Source organism: Genypterus blacodes, unplaced genomic scaffold (genome assembly GCF_046128005.1).
Source record: "Genypterus blacodes isolate CSIRO-AG114 ecotype Tasmania unplaced genomic scaffold, CSIRO-AGI_Gbla_v1 ptg000247l_1, whole genome shotgun sequence".
NCBI lineage: Eukaryota > Metazoa > Chordata > Actinopteri > Ophidiiformes > Ophidiidae > Genypterus > Genypterus blacodes.
In genome coordinates this window covers 212,501-220,698 of record NW_027467043.1, presented here as the reverse complement: position 1 = coordinate 220,698, position 8,198 = coordinate 212,501, and positions in this window count along the sequence as shown.

Here is an 8,198-nt window from a genome sequence, read left to right as displayed (position 1 = left end):
CAGATTTTTTCCGTCACTCTGAGTTAAAAAAAGAAATGTTTACTTTTTTGAAAAGTGAATTCAATTTTTATGGGTTTTTACAGCTCTTTTTCAATTTAATGCATCAAATTTATTGTAGAAATAGTTTGCGTAGGATCCATGATGTCTGAATGAAATGCTGCCCCTTGTGGCCGTGCTGTTTTATGATCCTCACTGAACACCTCCGCCTACTGCTCTACATCGCCTCTGCTGCTCTGTCACAGATGTCAGAAGGTCACCGCACATCTGTAGCTCTGTGATGTGTCCGAGCGGTTGCTATAGTGATGGCATTGTGTCTTTTTAGTGTGTGTGTGTGTGTGTGTGAGAGAGTAAATGGTGCCTAGGTTTGATTTTTCGGACTGTTCCCACGGTGACCCAGTTAAAGGACAGAACTCGGTGTGTTCTGTGTCACAAGTTCAGAACTGACATGATGGAGGCACATCAGCTGACCTCTGACCTCACACCGAGCCGGCGGTCATTTATCGGAGCGTTAGAGAGGAACCGAGCGGCGAGTTGCTTCCTGTTGGTCTTTACGAGGTCGCCACCGCCCGCCGCAGAGCGCCGGGCTAAAAGCAGAGCTGCACGCAGGCCGTCTGCACAGAGCGGCGGTGGGCCTCTCGGCAGAGCGGCTGGAATGTGGACCATATGTAGCAGGAATGTCAGGAATGCAGCTGGGCCCTGCTGAACCAAGCGACCTAAAGAGGATCGGCCCGGACCGTCTGGGGCGGCGTGTGGAAGATGTTAAAGGAAAGAGGAGGAGGAGCCGTTTACATTTTCTGTTTATACGCCGCAAGCTTGTGATTGGTCGACGGTCAGCTGACGGCAAAATGTCGCACTGCTTTCTCAGTTCTGTGGTGGTGCTGTAAATTCAGTAAACACACACACACACACACACACACACACACACACACACACACACACACACACACACACACACACACACACACACACACACACACCAAACTTCACAAATCCAGAATCTCAGCTTCTTGTGAACTTCCTGTATTTCTATCCGCTCTGGTATCGTCTGAGGGAGGGAGGGGGTGATGGTTGCTAGGAGACGTGTTGCGATTAGGCTTTTCTCTTTGTCAGTAACAACTTCATTCATCAATATGGGAACTGTGTGTGTCTGTGTGTGTGTGTGTGTGTGTGTAGGAACATCTCCACCATATGTGGAGTGAGCGCTGATGCTCAGTCTGAGTCACAGAACAAGAGAATGAGTCAGAGCAGCCACGCCGATTCAACTGATTAATGGTGTGTGTGTGTGTGTGTGTGTGTGTGTGTGTGTGTGTGTGTGTGTGTGTGTGTGTGTGTGTGTGTGTGTGTGTGTGTGTGTGTGTGTGTGTGTGTGTGTGTGTGTGTGTGTGTGTGTGTGTGTGTGTGTGTGTGTGTGTGTGTGTGTGTGTGTGTGTGTGTGTGTGTGTGTGTGTGTGTGTGTGTGTGTGTGTGGCAGACGAGCGAAGACCTTCATTTCTTCTTCCCTCTGCTGAGCGTCTGATGATCCAGTTTGTTCACAGTGATGTAAAGTTTGATTTTAAGATTAAACTAAGATGAAGTTTGACTTTATTGATCCCTGAAGGCAAAGTCTTCCTCTGCACTTAATGCATCTGATCTGAGGAGAGACGGCTGAGAGCTTGAAAGAGACACGCCCACAATTTATGGATCCATGACTGTAAAAGACTCTAGAAGCTCCTTCATGAAGATAGAAGTCACATTTTAATATGTTGACCTTTGACCCCGAGCCCTCTGTATGATGTCACAGCCTCAGGGTGTGGGCGGAGCTTGAGGAAGACTCATTGGGTGATGGCTCTTCTTCTCTTAGCAGCACAGAGAAAGCGTTTTATGTTTGAGGCTTTTAATAACGCCGCTCACATGGAGGCTGAGACCCTCAGCCCACAGATATGCACTTATGTTTGGATACTAAAGACCCTGACCTCCCTGTAGCAGCACGGCCTGCTTCCTGTTCAGCATCAACGTTTATAAAGTCTTGAACGCTCAAATAGAGGTCACGTTAATGTTGTCTCTCAATATCAAGAGTCTAAAGCTACTGGAGTTCATGATGTCATCAACCACAGTGATGTCATCAACCTACAGTTACAGAAGTGATGTCATCCAAACAGCTCAGTGTGACGTCTCTATCAAGTGTTGGTCTCTGCCTCTTTCATTTCTAAGTCATGAAGACGAGCTGAAGGATCTCTGTGAAGGATCCTCCTGACGAAACCCAGGTATTAGATGAGATGCTGACTGCCACAATGAGTTCACATACAGATGATGTTGTTGAATCGTTATAAAGACGGGGCAGGCAGACAGACGGGGCAGACAGGGCAGACAGACGGGGCAGACAGGGCAGACAGACGGGGCCGTGTTAGAAACAACTCGACTTCAGAGGAAGACTGGTGAGTCGGCTCCTGAAACGCGACCTGGTGGCATTTTGAAAAAGAGCCAAGTGTGCAAACATTGACGTGACTTTGCAAAGAGTGCGCCCTCTGGGAAACAGGAAGTGGATCCTTGTTTGTATGCGGTGGAAACCGACCGGTTCAGGAGCAGCTGTGGGTTTTGTCTGAGCGTAACGAGGTCAGAGGTCACATACAGGCCTGCGTCATCCGACAACGCGGCGGGCGGCTTCAGGGCGACGGGCCGAGCGGTAACGCGAGCCGAGCAGAGCGAGCAACAGGACAGAGCGAGGAACAAAGCGTGGCTCCTGGATGAGCCCTGATGTGCGGCGGACAGAACATCCTCGCCACAGAGCCACGCTTTCATACGCACAGCCACTTTACTTATCGCCTGCACGCAGCAGAATGTGCTCCCATCGCTCAAACGCCTCGGCGGCGTGCGGGTGTGTTTGCGAGCGCGCACACGTTTCCAGCCTGTTGCCGAGGCTGTAATTGTCCTGGGAAGCGTTGGCTCTGTAATAAATCACTCCTCTGGTACACCGTGTTCTCCGCTCTGGGATGGTCTGTGTGTGTGTGAGGCGTGTATGTGTGTGTGTGTCAAGCGTGCATGATTAACACATCCTGTGAGCAAAGAACAGCTCAGCCAAGGAACAGAACCAAGGAAGGAACAAATCTCATCTTAATTTGGTTTCATCTTGAACGATCACTGAAGAAGAAAAGTCATTTTGTGTGTGTGTGTGTGTGTGTGTGTGTGTGTGTGTGTGTGTGTGTGTGTGTGTGTGTGTGTGTGTGTGTGTGTGTGTGTGTGTGTGTGTGTGTGTGTGTGTGTGTGTGTGTGTGTGTGTGTGTGTGTGTGTGTGTGTGTGTGTGTGTGTGTGTGTGTGTGTGTGTGTGTCTCGTTTGGTTGCTGGTTCCCTGCCTAGTCTGATCCAGGACTTCTTATTTCTCAGAACATTTAGCTTCAATGTTTTAATACCAACCTGTTTACATATCAGCTGTGTGTCACTCATTCACATTGATTGATTACAGTTCTGACTTCATCCATAACTTCCCTGCACCTGCTGACGTGTGTGTGTGTCTGTGTGTGTGTCTCCTCTCTGCCTGTCAGGTGCGTGTGGCCTCCCTGCAGGTCCGGTTCAGGCTCAGCTCTGTCTGGGCTCAGCTCTGCGTGCGGCGCTGCAGAAGGGTTCGCTGAGTTTCCCGGGGTTGCCGGGTTCGCCGTGCCGCCGAGAGTGCCGTCCTTGATCTGAGAGAATATGCTGCTTTTCAGACCGACTGCAGAAGCTGAGTGGGGGCCAGCTGAAGCGGAGCCAGACCAGAGGATCCTGGCCCGCCTTCTCAGCCACACACACACACACACACACACACAGATACTGAAGCTTCATCGCAGCTCCGCTCTCCTTCTGACTTGTAAACACAAAATCTGTTGCTGTTGGTTTCTCTGTAATGGTTCTGATCTCTTAACTCTTTTGGCTTTGGTCAACCTGGCAGGAGAGTTCAGGAGCGCTTGGTGACGCAGAAGACGACGCAGCAGAACCTCCCGTGGCTCCGGCCTCCTGACGGTGTTCCTTCATTTACTGGAATGAAGTGAGGGCTTTTCTCTAACAGGACGAAGCTCAATCCCTGACAGTGTTGGTGAAGCTCCTGAGGGAGGGGAAGCGTCTAAATTCTTTCATTCAGCTCCATACAGTACAACCCTCCTCCCTCCCTCCCCCCTCCCTCCCTCCCTCCCCCCTCCTCTCCCCCGCAGTCCGAGAGCTGGTTTCTATCAGGAGTTCTAGGCTGAAACCAGAGGCCGAGCCGCCGAGCTCACACACACTTCTGCCTTCAATAAGAGAAGCAAAACAATCCCTGAATGTCTGCATGCAGACACACAGCTGCTCTCTGGGTTAGATACGCTTATTTACATTTGAAGCGTTGCACGTTTCCTGTCCTGACGGTCAATCAGCCTTCACTGCTGCTCTTGACATGACATGGAATTTAAAGAATCAAAAATGATCAGCAAACACTCGGTGTGTTGTTTGTCTTGTTCTCACCTCTGTTTGTTTGGGTCGTCAAAATTCAGTCAGAGGTTTCCCGATGGGGCGTCGCTGCCCGAGGAACACGGAGGCGGATGTCAATCATAGTGATTATGTTTATAAAAATTATTGTTAGGCCGTAGACAACCATTCTTGCTTGTCCTGTGTTGATACCAGGTCACCACTAGATGGTAGCAGAGAGTGAGGACGGAACAGCCAGAAGACTCAACACCTCTGACTCAGTCTCAGGATCTGGATCTGCTGGTCAGAACTTCATCTTCAGGTAGGAGCTCTGTAGCCGAGCCGATGTGAACCAGAACCCGAGGACCCCTAGTGGCTGACCTACAGCAGTTCTTCACTGGCAAGCTTTATGTCCTCAGCTAGCAACTAAAGCTGCCAGCTGAAGAACTGTTGTGGTCGGCTCTTTACTGCACCAGGAGCCGTCAGCAGAGAGGAAGAGGATGACGTCATGCCGCCTCCCTGTGTGTCACAGCTGTAACCATGACGCCTACTTACTAGAACGATTCAAATCGGAGGAGTTCAACAGGAATCCCTGCATCTTCCTCCTCTTTCACACATGAGGAAGCTGAAGTTGCTGGTTGGAGGATGGAAGCTGTTACTTGTGCAGTTTGTTCATGTGTTGACGTTCACACCATGACTCCTGCTGTACCACGTAACGACAACAGAGCAACAGAACGTCCTAACGGCACAGACGTGTCCTCCCGCATGTCATCTTCCTCTGAGCTTCACTCTCTACTCCAGGATCACAGACGGTTTGGAAAGTTGCTCATACATTTGTGATTGTCGTCGTCTCACCTGATACCAATCACAGCCTCCCTTACATCTGTGTGCTCTGTTCATTTTTAAATAAAGAATATCTACAGAACACTAAACAGGCTGGTGTGTGATGAATGTTTGTGTGCTCAGATGTTTGTCTTGATCTGATCAAAGTAACACACATTAACGTGGAGGAAACAAACAACAAAACAAAATGATCTTCAACCTTCTGTCAACTCAAATGTGTGCTTCAATTCTGTTTCTCCCATTAAGTTTTGTCTAAACATTTGTTAGGATGAAATACACACTTGTTTCAGGTTCTTTCTCTTCACTTCACTCATGTTTACATGCTACTGCAGCTTTGGCTAACTGCTAGCCACTTCACTAGCTAGCTCACATTAAATTAAAGTTGCTACGTTACAGACGATCATCATGCTGAGACAGAATTATGTTAATGTCAGAGGTCGTTCAGCAGGAAACTTCTGGATTAATGGAGCAGTGTGTGTGTGTTTACAGCTTGAGTAGTGATGCTAATATCAGCCGGGACCTCTTGGATTGATTAAGGTCTTAGACGGACGCTTTGGTATCTTAGTCTGATGGTCTCAGTCAGACTAAGATGGGAGCGTTGCCCTGCAGGTAAAGGTACCTGATGTCTGCGTCCTAATCTCCTTATCTCCTCGTCCCGTCTCGTCTCGGCGTGCCTGGCAGAGCTCGTCCACGCCGTCTCCACTCCTACGAGCCAGCACAGGATTAGACCGCTGCTCTTCATCCTCCCTGGAAAAAGCAGGAACATGGAGTCACAGGCAGCAGGCAGAGGGTGGAACCTGCTGACCTGCAGGGAGATCATCTACTCTGTCTCTGATGGAGGGATGGGATTAAAGTCATAGCTCACAAAATAAACATAGTTATTGTGTAATCCTCCTCCCCACAGCTGGACAGACTTTGTTCCTCTGGAGTAAACAGTGATTTGTATGAAAAAGTGAATCGGTTGTCGTCACAGAGAAGAATTCCTGTGTTCTTCTGCTCAGATGTTTGTGTGATGACTCAGACACGTGAAGCAGCTGCGTGTCCACGCCGTTGCCTGCTCGCCGTTACAAACCTCCCGCATTCTTTCCTGTGGTAAAATCAGGCCAAAGCTGCTTATGCTGATTATCTCTCCTGGACGGCAGTGAGCCGCTTGGGCGTCGACCCTAAACCAATACTGCAAGTGACGCAATAGCAGAATGCAGACAAATCCACAATCCCCTGTGACCTTTACGTCATGACTGACCTTCTGCAGGAAAAGGTTGATCTCATGACCTCTATAGTCTGTACTCTATAGTCTGACCCTCCCTGTGTGGGACCTGAATCTGGGGCTCAGGGGCTCGGGGGCTCATGTTGTTACGTTGTTCCTGCTTGATGGGACTCCTGAGCTTCTGGCTGCGTCACATGCAGCTCATCTTGGTTGTGCAGCAGCAGAGTGGAGCACAGATCCGTGCAAACACAGGCTTTCTTTTATTTTGCTATTTGTTTTTTTTGAAGCAAACATTTTACATGACATTGCACAAACAATTATTGGGAATTTTGGAGAGCAACATTTTTTATACAGAAAGAGGGGGAAGAGGAGAGAGAGAGAGAGAAGGAAGGTTGTATTATTATTACTATTGTTGTTACACTTTATACGTGGACCCTGAGGTAGAATACAAGTAGATGGAAATTGCGATGACCTCATAGGGTAAATACAGTTCTTACAGGATGATGTCAAACAGCAACGTGGCTAGAACAAATCGCATCATAGGTTGTGGTGAAGAGAAGGAGAGAAGAGCAGGTCTTCCCACATGAGTTGGAAAACACAGGGTTTCTATTTGGAAGTGATCATTGATGATTGATTTATCAATGATCAGAAAAGTGAGCAGCAAACCTCAGAAATGCTTCAACTCAATGTTTCTTTATATGTAGTGTCAGTGACCGAGCTCAAACATCATTTCCCCATAAATCATACAATGTTGTAAAATGATCATATCAATTTCAAATGTCTTCCCAAGTTTTTGTCAATTTGTCACGGAAACGATTGAATTCTGTGCTGCTGGTTTTATTTCTCCTGACTCCCAGTTTGGTTCTGGTCGGTCTCGTCCTCACTGAGGCGTGTTGTTGCCTCGTGGTCGTCTGTTCTGTCTCGCTCGGGCGTTTACGGGATTCATGTTTCTTTGAGCGTCTCAGTGGATCACCGTTTAATGGACACAACCGTAAATCAAACGATTCAGACTGGAGATCGTTTCCTGGCAACAAGTTTGGTACAAAAACGTTTTAATGTCTTTAAAACCAGGAGCATGCAGCTGTGAATCCACTCTGTGTGTGCGTGTGTGTGTGTGTGTGTGTGTGTGCATTTAACTGTTTATATTTAGTATATACACAAACACACACACATACACACACACACACTGATGTGTTGTGCAGACGTCCCTCGTCCCATCGTCTTAAAAGCAGAGGTCCATACATGTCCTGAGCGAGCCATAGAAAGGGGAGGCGGCTTAACCAGGGCAGTTATAAATAACGTCCTGCACGTGAAGACGTTTCTGTCTGGGCAAGCAGAGTTCAACCGACCCCACAACTTAATCCTTCATCCGAGATGCAGAGGACCAGGATCTCTGCGCGAGCACACACACCCACACACACACACACTGAATGAATGCACACATTACTTTTTAAGAACATGGCCCCATAGTTAGATTGTTTCTTTATAGTTTGACACTGCAGGATTACAAGACGCCACGGATCATAGATGATGAAGAATAGACGTAGAATAAATCCTCTCAGGCACGATGAACTGACTTAAAAACAACTCAACCTCCACTTTGTGTGCATCTGCCGCAAATGGAAAAAGTTCAGTTTCAGTTTTCAGTTTTTGCTGTACATTACGTGTGTGTGTGTGTGTGTGTGTGTGTGTGTGTGTGTGTGTGTGTGTGTGTCAAGCTAAATGCTAAGTGGAGAGTTTATTTATCAGGCGTTCTGT